Consider the following 8,860-nt stretch of genomic DNA (forward strand, 5'->3'; position numbering starts at 1 on the left):
CGCCATGAAAATGAGTGACTTCCACCTTCGGTCTTGCATTGAGGAGGAGGGCGCTGTGACATGTACGGTTGAAGGCGTCCTCTTCCCTTTCCAGCCGTACTGTTGTGAATGAGAACTAAGGATTCAGTTGATTTTGCGGATTAATACGTTTACTTTTCGCATCACGCCAGCCAAACGGCTGCAGAAAAATCTTGCTTTATGAGGGAGAGGCGTGTGCGCCTTTTTGGAGTTTCAAAAGGTTCCCATTCACCGTGGATATTGGCCAAAAAAAGTCCGAATACTGTGAGACCACTGGACTTATGAGGAAGTGAGTAAACATCTTGTTTTGTATTATGTCAAATACGAATACAGTGATTACAAAGTAAACACTACAAACTTTCTTTAAATAAAGGACTACTTACGTTTGATCATTGATAGGCATGTAAAAAGCTCTCCTCATGCACATTAGCTGCACGTTAGCTGCACAACAACCGCAGCCGCCCTCCTTCGGAGAACGAGCTGTAAATTGCTCTCCGCCGGGCGGTTTGCCGGTCCGCAAAGACAATCGACAACCCAGTCGTCATGTCAAATAATCCGGGCTAGTTATGTGCGATTTTCCGCTTCGCAGACTTTGAAACATCACTCGGTTCGGGTTAGCATGTCGGCTAGCTGCCACACCTCTTGGTTTGTTTACATTCTCCGAAGCCAGGAAAGGGAAATGACATATGTCCGAGTTAGGTGTCATAAAATATCGTTCAGGAGGTGCGACAGTAAAGGTGAAGTCGACAGTTTTGACCATTATGGAGTAATTTTGCCATGTCGTCCTCAATAAGTGCATTTTTATTATTTCATATTCCATTTAGCATAGGACTGTTAATTGTCATGACCTTGCCATTTATTTAGCAATTGGGGAAAATACTTGGATAAAAAGAATATCCTGTAAAAATATTGAAGTAAAGAGACAGAAACAATGACATTTTGCAGCTCTCTTCGTCGCGTTTTCCTCGTTGTGAATACTTCCCCCTCGACGGGCTGACTGGTCCTTCTCAAGCCATTTATTTAGCTATTGTGGAAAAATACTTGGATAAAAAGAATATCCTGTAAAAATATTGGAGTAGAGAGACTGAAACAATGACATTTTGCGGCTCTCTTCGTCGCGCTTTCCTCGTTCTGAATAATTCCCCCTCAATGGGCTAAATAGTAAAACCGATAAACCCAGTCTCCCGCTGACGTCATCCACCTGTTGGGGACGCTCGAGCCCTATAACGGTAGGCGTGGCTAACCGGCAGATTAAAAGACTAATTTCTCGTCATCTGCGCTTTGCTAAATTGTCGTATATAGTCGAATCGTCTCAAAATATGATTCTAATTCACATAATAATGCTATTTAAGACTTTTTTTCTCCTGTCGTATGCTTTGAGGTCAGTTTTAGAGATTCAATTAAGATGTGGATTTCCACCGCCATCGTCTCTAAAACCTATAAGGTCTCTAAAAGGGTGTGTTAACTAAAGTATGGATTAAAATTCCTTTGGAAACAGTTCACAAGTTTTATTAATCAATACCTCGGAGAATTGAGGCTGTAATTGCTGCAAAAAGCGGACCTACACCATACTAAATTACTTTTTGTTGATTTCTTTTAAGGTCTTTCCATTATTTTGCCCAACCGCTGTATATGCGTACAAACTTTTAATTAATAATAATTTAATTTTGGAAGACGACAGGAGACAACATGCTGGCGGATCGTACGTCCATTTAACGACATCTTTTATTGAAGTTGCCTTTATGTGGGTCGTACGACAGAGTATTTGGAGCTAATTTAGCTGAATAAGCACCTACGTACTTTACGCAGCGCGTTGCCGCGTACATTAAAATCAACAATATTGAAAGCATCTTGTGTATTAGAATCAGGTTTTACAAATAAGGAAATCCTTATTATGTTGCTTCATCTGCATCAAACTATAATAAATAGAAGAATTTATACTAATGCTAATCAGTACGTGTAGATGGCACAATTATGTCAACACATAAAAGCAAATGTAACAAGTTTTTTGTTTGTTTGTTTACGGGTGGAAAACGTTGTTAGGCAAGCGAAAATAAGTTGATGTGCCTGACTTAATGTACGTTGATGGACATATATCGAGGGTATGTGCGTTCTCCCCGTGGGTGGCCGAGAGGCTGGGGCTGGAGACGGGGACTCGCCTCGCAGCCAACCGTCAGGTCGATCCCGAGATCCAACTACGAGCTTTAAACTGCAGCAACTTTAAGATACGCTATTGCAGCTGGAATTACCGAGGACAGCGGGATAAAGCCCGTTCGGATGCCGCCGAGGGTCTGCGTAATGTCGGCTCAAAGTTTCGCGAAGCTCTCAAGCCGCTCTGGAGCTTTGCTGACTGACATCATATTCTTGCATGCTATTTTTTCTAATTTCATAAATTGTGATTTATTAACCTGTTTTCCACGTGCACCGATCGTTTTAAATAAAACAAGAAATGGAATCATGTTGTCCGAATGTTTTTTATTGCGATCAATATCAGCAATAAAAAAGAATGACATACTAGTTTTGTTTAAATGTACATACCTTGTAGTATTTCCCTGTAACAACAAAATCCGTGTTAGCCCCTCTGCATTCGGCAAATGTACTATAATGTGTAATTTCATCTTATTTTGGTCACTCAAGTGGCCGGCGTATCTATACCTCACGTCAACACAGGCTGACAGGTTGGTATAATTTTGTCTACAAATGATCAACAAAGTGATAAGAACAATCATACAATCTCATTTACGTCTCATTTACGTCGTGCTGAATCCGTTTTTTGGAGATTCCGTGAGTTTTTCTGGCTTGATTTTGCTGTTTTAACTTCGTCAACACACTGCTGACTTCAACCGCAACTCATAAGGTTATTTCTGAACCGGAAGTTCCAAGCAGAAATTTTCCAAGATCGCACCGCCCATATTTCGCTCAGGAAACTTGGCTATAGACTCAGTAGATGCACAATATTATTCCAACTCACTATTACATCATTCACATAATACCACTTAAAGCTACTATGTAGCTGGGAGCTAAGACAAAGTATTAGTATAAACAGGGGTGAAAGTGGGCCAGAACGGTCAGGAACGCAGTTCTGGTATAAGATTCAGGGCTGGAACGCAGTTCCGGTATAAGATTCAGGGCTGGAATGCTGTTTCGGTACACGGTGCTTTGATTCCAAAAATATGACGGCAACTGTCAAAACGCTAGTGTTGTATCGGTCACGAACGATTCGTTCTTTTTGAACGAATTGTTTGGGTGAACGAGACCGAACTAATCACCATCTGCACTGATTCGTTCTATGAAGTTGGTGCTTGTTCACTGCGTGGGAGGGCGTTGAGCAAGCGGCAGCGTCTTCTGACATCGCACACGACCAATCAGACGCCAGCCTCATCGCGGGCAGGGGAGGGACCGGAAGCAGAATCAGCGCGTATGTCACTCACTTCCACGTGTGGCCAATAAGCAGCCAGCGTGCAGGCAGGGGGGCAAGACTGAGTTTTGTCACTTCCCGTTCAGTGACTCGGTCCTCCGGCTCCTGACCTAGCTTGCTGCTAACTTGACTTTCCAGTAATGACTATGCGGTGAACGAATCAAATAATGAAAGGAAAGGACTTTGTCACATATTTGTTAACGTGGAGCCTATCAAATGCAGCTCTAAAAGACAAAAACACCACACAAATCTAGCGAGCATGGTTTAGTGTACTACTTTTCTCAACAGACTCGGGACTACCTATTACGACATACTATCAAATTTACAGTAATTTAAAACACGGGTAGCTACGAGGCAAGCAAAAGCTGAGCTGCGGTCGCGTGACGGCAATGAAGGAGGCAAAGAACTGTCACTATATGGAGGCTTCATGGCAGCGATATTTACCTCATATGTGCACAGAAAAAAAGAATATATAGTATGATCACCATAATACTGATTTGCAATTAAACGGTATATACATGTCCATTTTTTCCAAGTGTTTTATTTTTTTTTTCGTGTCAGATGTTGGTTGGTTTGACAAATTATGTCAATCCGTCCATCATGTGCTACTCAAGCGCCCCAAAACAACGCACATGGACACGGGAGATGTCGCAATATGTCTACATTTTTCTTATCAGACTAATGAGAGTAGAAAGGCGATATCGTAAAGAGCAAACAATTTTCTCGTCAGCATTTGACGATCTGAGATGCGGGGACGACAGGGGAGCTGACCGGATTATTTTATTTATTAATACCAGTGCAAAAATTCAATACGATCACCATAATACTGATTTGCAATGAAACTATATACATGTCAATTTTTTCCGAGTGTTTTTTTTTTTTTTTCGTGCCAGAGTGTGTCGGTTGGTTTGACAAATTATGTCAATCCGTCCATCATGCGCTACTCAAGCGCCCCAAAACAACGCACGCGGACACGGGAGATGTCGCAATATGTCTACATTTTTCTTAACAGACTAATGAGGGTAGAAAGGCGACATCGTAAAGAGCAAGCAATCATTTCTCGTCAGCATTTGACGATCTGAGATGCGGGGACGACAGGGGAGTTGACCGGATTATTTTATTTATTAATACCAGTGCAAAAATTCAATACGATCATCTTAATACTGATTTGCAATTAAACTGGCAAATATCAAAATGTAGTATTGTCTTTATTTCAGAGCAGCACATTCGACAACTAGCTATTTACACTTATATTTTTAACAATAGTGACTAAAAATAATAGTGATAATAGTGATGAGCATAAAAACAAAAATACAACAGAGCGAGATGTAAATATGATGTGTTGGTCGTTCCATATTCAGAAATTAAACTTTCGATTTATTTTTATTTTCGTGACAGCAAGCATGCTGCGTTGGCTGGTAGCAAGCAGCATTGTAAATGTGATCAAGAAAATGCTAATGAAAGTCCGTGCGCCCCCGACCCCAACCCCCCGCTCCCCCCACAAAAGGAAAATGTTTAACCGTGTCCTCAATCGAAATGCAAGCACGAGCCATGACTTTGAGCCCATAGAACTAGGACAGACGACGCGGAAGTTCTCCCTCGCTTTAGCAGCAGCGGGAGGGCGATGAGGCTGTCTGTGAAAGCAGAATGATATCGCCTGTCACTCATTTCTGAAACTACGACGAGTGGTCAATGTGCAAGAGAGGGAGGGACCAAGCAATGTCACTTCCCGTTCAGTTATACTGCGAAGCGGTCTTTGGTGATTCGTTCGGCAACGTCACTTCCCGTTCACTAACCGAACGATTCATTTGGGCGGGGAGGGAGATGAGGGGGGCGAACGATTCGTTGAACGATTCGTTTGAACGAATCTTTTTACTGAACGATCCGGAATGGATTCGTTTACTCAAGTGAACGACAGATCCCGTCACTACAAAACGCTATGTAAAAGAGTTGAGGAGGCTTATTTATCATATTTAGTTTTATTTGCTCTGATGGGGAGGTTCAGAACATCTTAGCTGTTAATGTGCACTTTGGACTGTTGAAATTCGCCTCCCCAGACAAGCCGCACGGAAACAGCGACAGCTGAACAACAGCTCCACGCGCGCCAACCGGGAAGGCGGAACTTCGCGCTTTCATCTCTGATATTAATCCTTTGTATTGACTCCATGTTCCAAAAGTTTGAAAAAGACTCACCGAAAGCAGGTTGACAATTTATTCGTCGACAATGGTCAAAAAACAAGGCAAAAATAGACGACGGAGGGACAATTCTGGATCCAAAACAAGGCTACATGTTTCCGAGCAGCAAAATCTGTCTTATCTCAGTGTCCAGTGTTTTTTAAGTCTGTGGGCCGGCCAGAGGTGTATCCAGGCATTGCTTTGGGATCATCCCTCTCTGGCCGGTTTCGGGCTGTTTAGGTTCGTGCGTGGATGGGATGTGGTTGTCACAGCGACCGACGCTGTCTTGACGTCAGAAGCGCCTGCTATCAACTTTGTTATCCAGGCTGGCACTACTTGTTTTAGGACAAAGCGCGCTGGTCTTTGTCCTTGTTCGTTTGTCGGGAGGACTGATTGCCAGAGTTTGTAGCGTCAATCTTGCTAGTGGCGCACACGTTTTGGGCTTCTGTGATAAGATGACATTGTGTATCTATTCTTTAAACTATGGTGTGCTATTTATTTTACATTAGGTGTGTTAGAGTAGTGTAGTCCTACAGTGAATATGAGAAATGATACTATTCCCTGATTGATTATATCACGTGTGTTCGAGTAATGCAAACAGTTGCAAACGGTGATACGAGAAACGGTACCATTTTTCCTTTTCCCCCTCATGAGCGCCGATAAGGTGATTCACTTTACTGTGTTCAAGGCCACTGAGTGGAGTCTGCCTAAACTATAGTTAAATGATGTGTTATACTAATGCAAACAATTATATGGTGTGTGCGAGAACGGTACCTTTTCCCTTCAGGACTTATATTTGTTCATCTATGTTTGGGTACTTATTCATTTCCTTATGATTTAAAAAGGTCAATGTTTGCACGATATCAAAATATATTCCATTTCACTCTGCATCATATAAGTCATTTGTACTTATTTTTCTGTATGTATGTTACTTATATCTTTGTTATTTAAAAAAAAAAAAAAAAAAAAAAAAGCAAAAGTAAATGTTTACAATAACTTCAATTTTAATATAAATCCTTTGTTCTTAAGTAGTTGAAATTGAGATTTGGCATTTAGTATGTGAGGAAATTAGGAAAAATAAAAATTAGTAGATGAAGTTAGATGGGTTATTGCTGTTTTTGTTAACTTTTAATTTTGCAAATCATTGAAAAAAATACAATTTTGAATGAAAATCTGTATTTGTATGTGTTATAGAAAGAACAGTTTTCTTTGCATTTCAGTAGTTGTAGGAGGTTTGAACACCCCCCCCCCCCAAAAAATAAATAAATAAATAAATAAATAAACAAACTTTCTGGTTCCGTGGCGACCTTCACGTAGGGGAGTTCTGGCAAGAAATTCTAGCCACTTTCATCCCTGAGTATAAATCAATCCATTGATCTTAATGTGATGTAGATGAGCCAAAATAATAAAGATTTTCTTATTTGTAAAACCGATTCTAAGACATAAAATGCTTTCAATATTGTGGATTTTAACAGAGGCAAAGTGCTACGTAAAGTAACAGGTGATTAGCTACATACAGTACCTACGTAATATGACTTTTTTTTCTTGTAGTAATAGTATGAGAAAAAAGTTGTTGCTATTGGTACGAGAAAAAATGTCGGACTATTTCTACGAAAATGAGTAGTATTATTTATTATTTTTATGTTCTCATTAGTAACATGTTGAAACTAGGGCTGTCAAATGATTAAAATTTTTAATCGAGTTAATTATAGCTTAAAAATTTATTAATCGTAATTAATCGCAATTAATCGCAATTCAAACCATCTATAAAATATGCCATATTTTTCTGTAAATTATATATATTCTGTTAAATAAATTGTTGGAATGGAAAGTTAAGACACAAGATGGATATATACATTCAACGTATGGTACATAAGGACTGTAGTGGGCATTTCACTCTACTATCATTTAAATCTGTCTATGCTGTCCTCACTCCGAAGCGTCTACTTTTTCCAAAGCTAGACAGCTAGTGAACGACGCCTTAATAATCAGACTTCTTCTTTTTTCATCTGATTTATTAATAAAATAGCCTCAAACCATTGTCCTCTTTAGACTGTCATAAAACTACAAAAAAAAAAAGTACACAAGCATTGCATTAGCAACAATGTTAGCTTAGCACGCTATACAGCTTCACTAAACATAAACAAAAAGCGTCTCATACAAAAAATAGAACATTTCGCTTACTAACATAATATGTACATTCTTTACAACAACCATACTTACGGACAAATTTTGTCCAAGGATCATATAAGCACAACATTACAACGTAGGCTTCAGCCCGAGACGTCGTGCAGCCATATGAACTGGCAAGAAAAAAAATAAACCATGTCGCAAAGCGACCACAAGAGTTCGCTGTTGTGCTGCAGCATAAAAAGCCTTGCTGTAAAACTTACCAAAAGGCAGAATACTGTCTGAGCGGGACATGTGCGTTAATTGCGTCAAATATTTTAACGTGATTAATTTAAAAAATTAATTACCGCGCGTTAACGCGATAATTTTGACAGCCCTAGTTGAAACATCTTACGAACACTAGTTCCATTGGCGCTTCTTATCAGTTCATTGCTCATCCTTTTACATCATTTACTTGCACCACAAAAACTGACTGTGACTGCTAATTGCATATTCAACCTGCCACTAAAATGACAAGTTGTTATCTAAATAAACACCTGTTTCCGCTATTTCTTTTACTCTTTGCAGTCCCAGCTATACTTTGATCCTCCTCAAATTCTTCCTTTTTTTGTATCAGTCCATTTCTTCATTCCTAAACGCACATTTTGGCTACCTCAGTCATCGTCTCCCTCCCCCAACATCTCAGTTTTTTTTTTTTTATTGATATGATGAAGATGATGAAGATGATGCTTAGTGCTCTCTAGGTGCCCGTTGCGAATGCACATCCACACATAGCAATAAGTCCAAGTGAGGACAAGAGAAGGAGGAAGCAAAAAAGAGGTGTGAGGGGGGATATGAAATGAAAAGATGGGGGAAGGGATTTTTTTTCTTTCTATCTTATGGGAGAGCTGCAGGCAACACGAATAATTTGACAGCAAAAGCGCCTTTGGAAAAAGAGGAGGAGGGGAAAGTATCTTCTGGATGAAAACGGCCAATCAGCATGAAGCTTACTTGGGTGTGCTTGAAATGGTTTTCTCTGATTGTCAGATTTTTTTTTTGTCTCATTCTATTACAAATTTGAATTAACTTTATTGTTGTAGATAGACATTATACGGGGAAAACACAGTTAAACGTACATAC

The sequence above is a fragment of the Corythoichthys intestinalis genome, chromosome 8 (genome assembly GCF_030265065.1).
Source record: "Corythoichthys intestinalis isolate RoL2023-P3 chromosome 8, ASM3026506v1, whole genome shotgun sequence".
NCBI lineage: Eukaryota > Metazoa > Chordata > Actinopteri > Syngnathiformes > Syngnathidae > Corythoichthys > Corythoichthys intestinalis.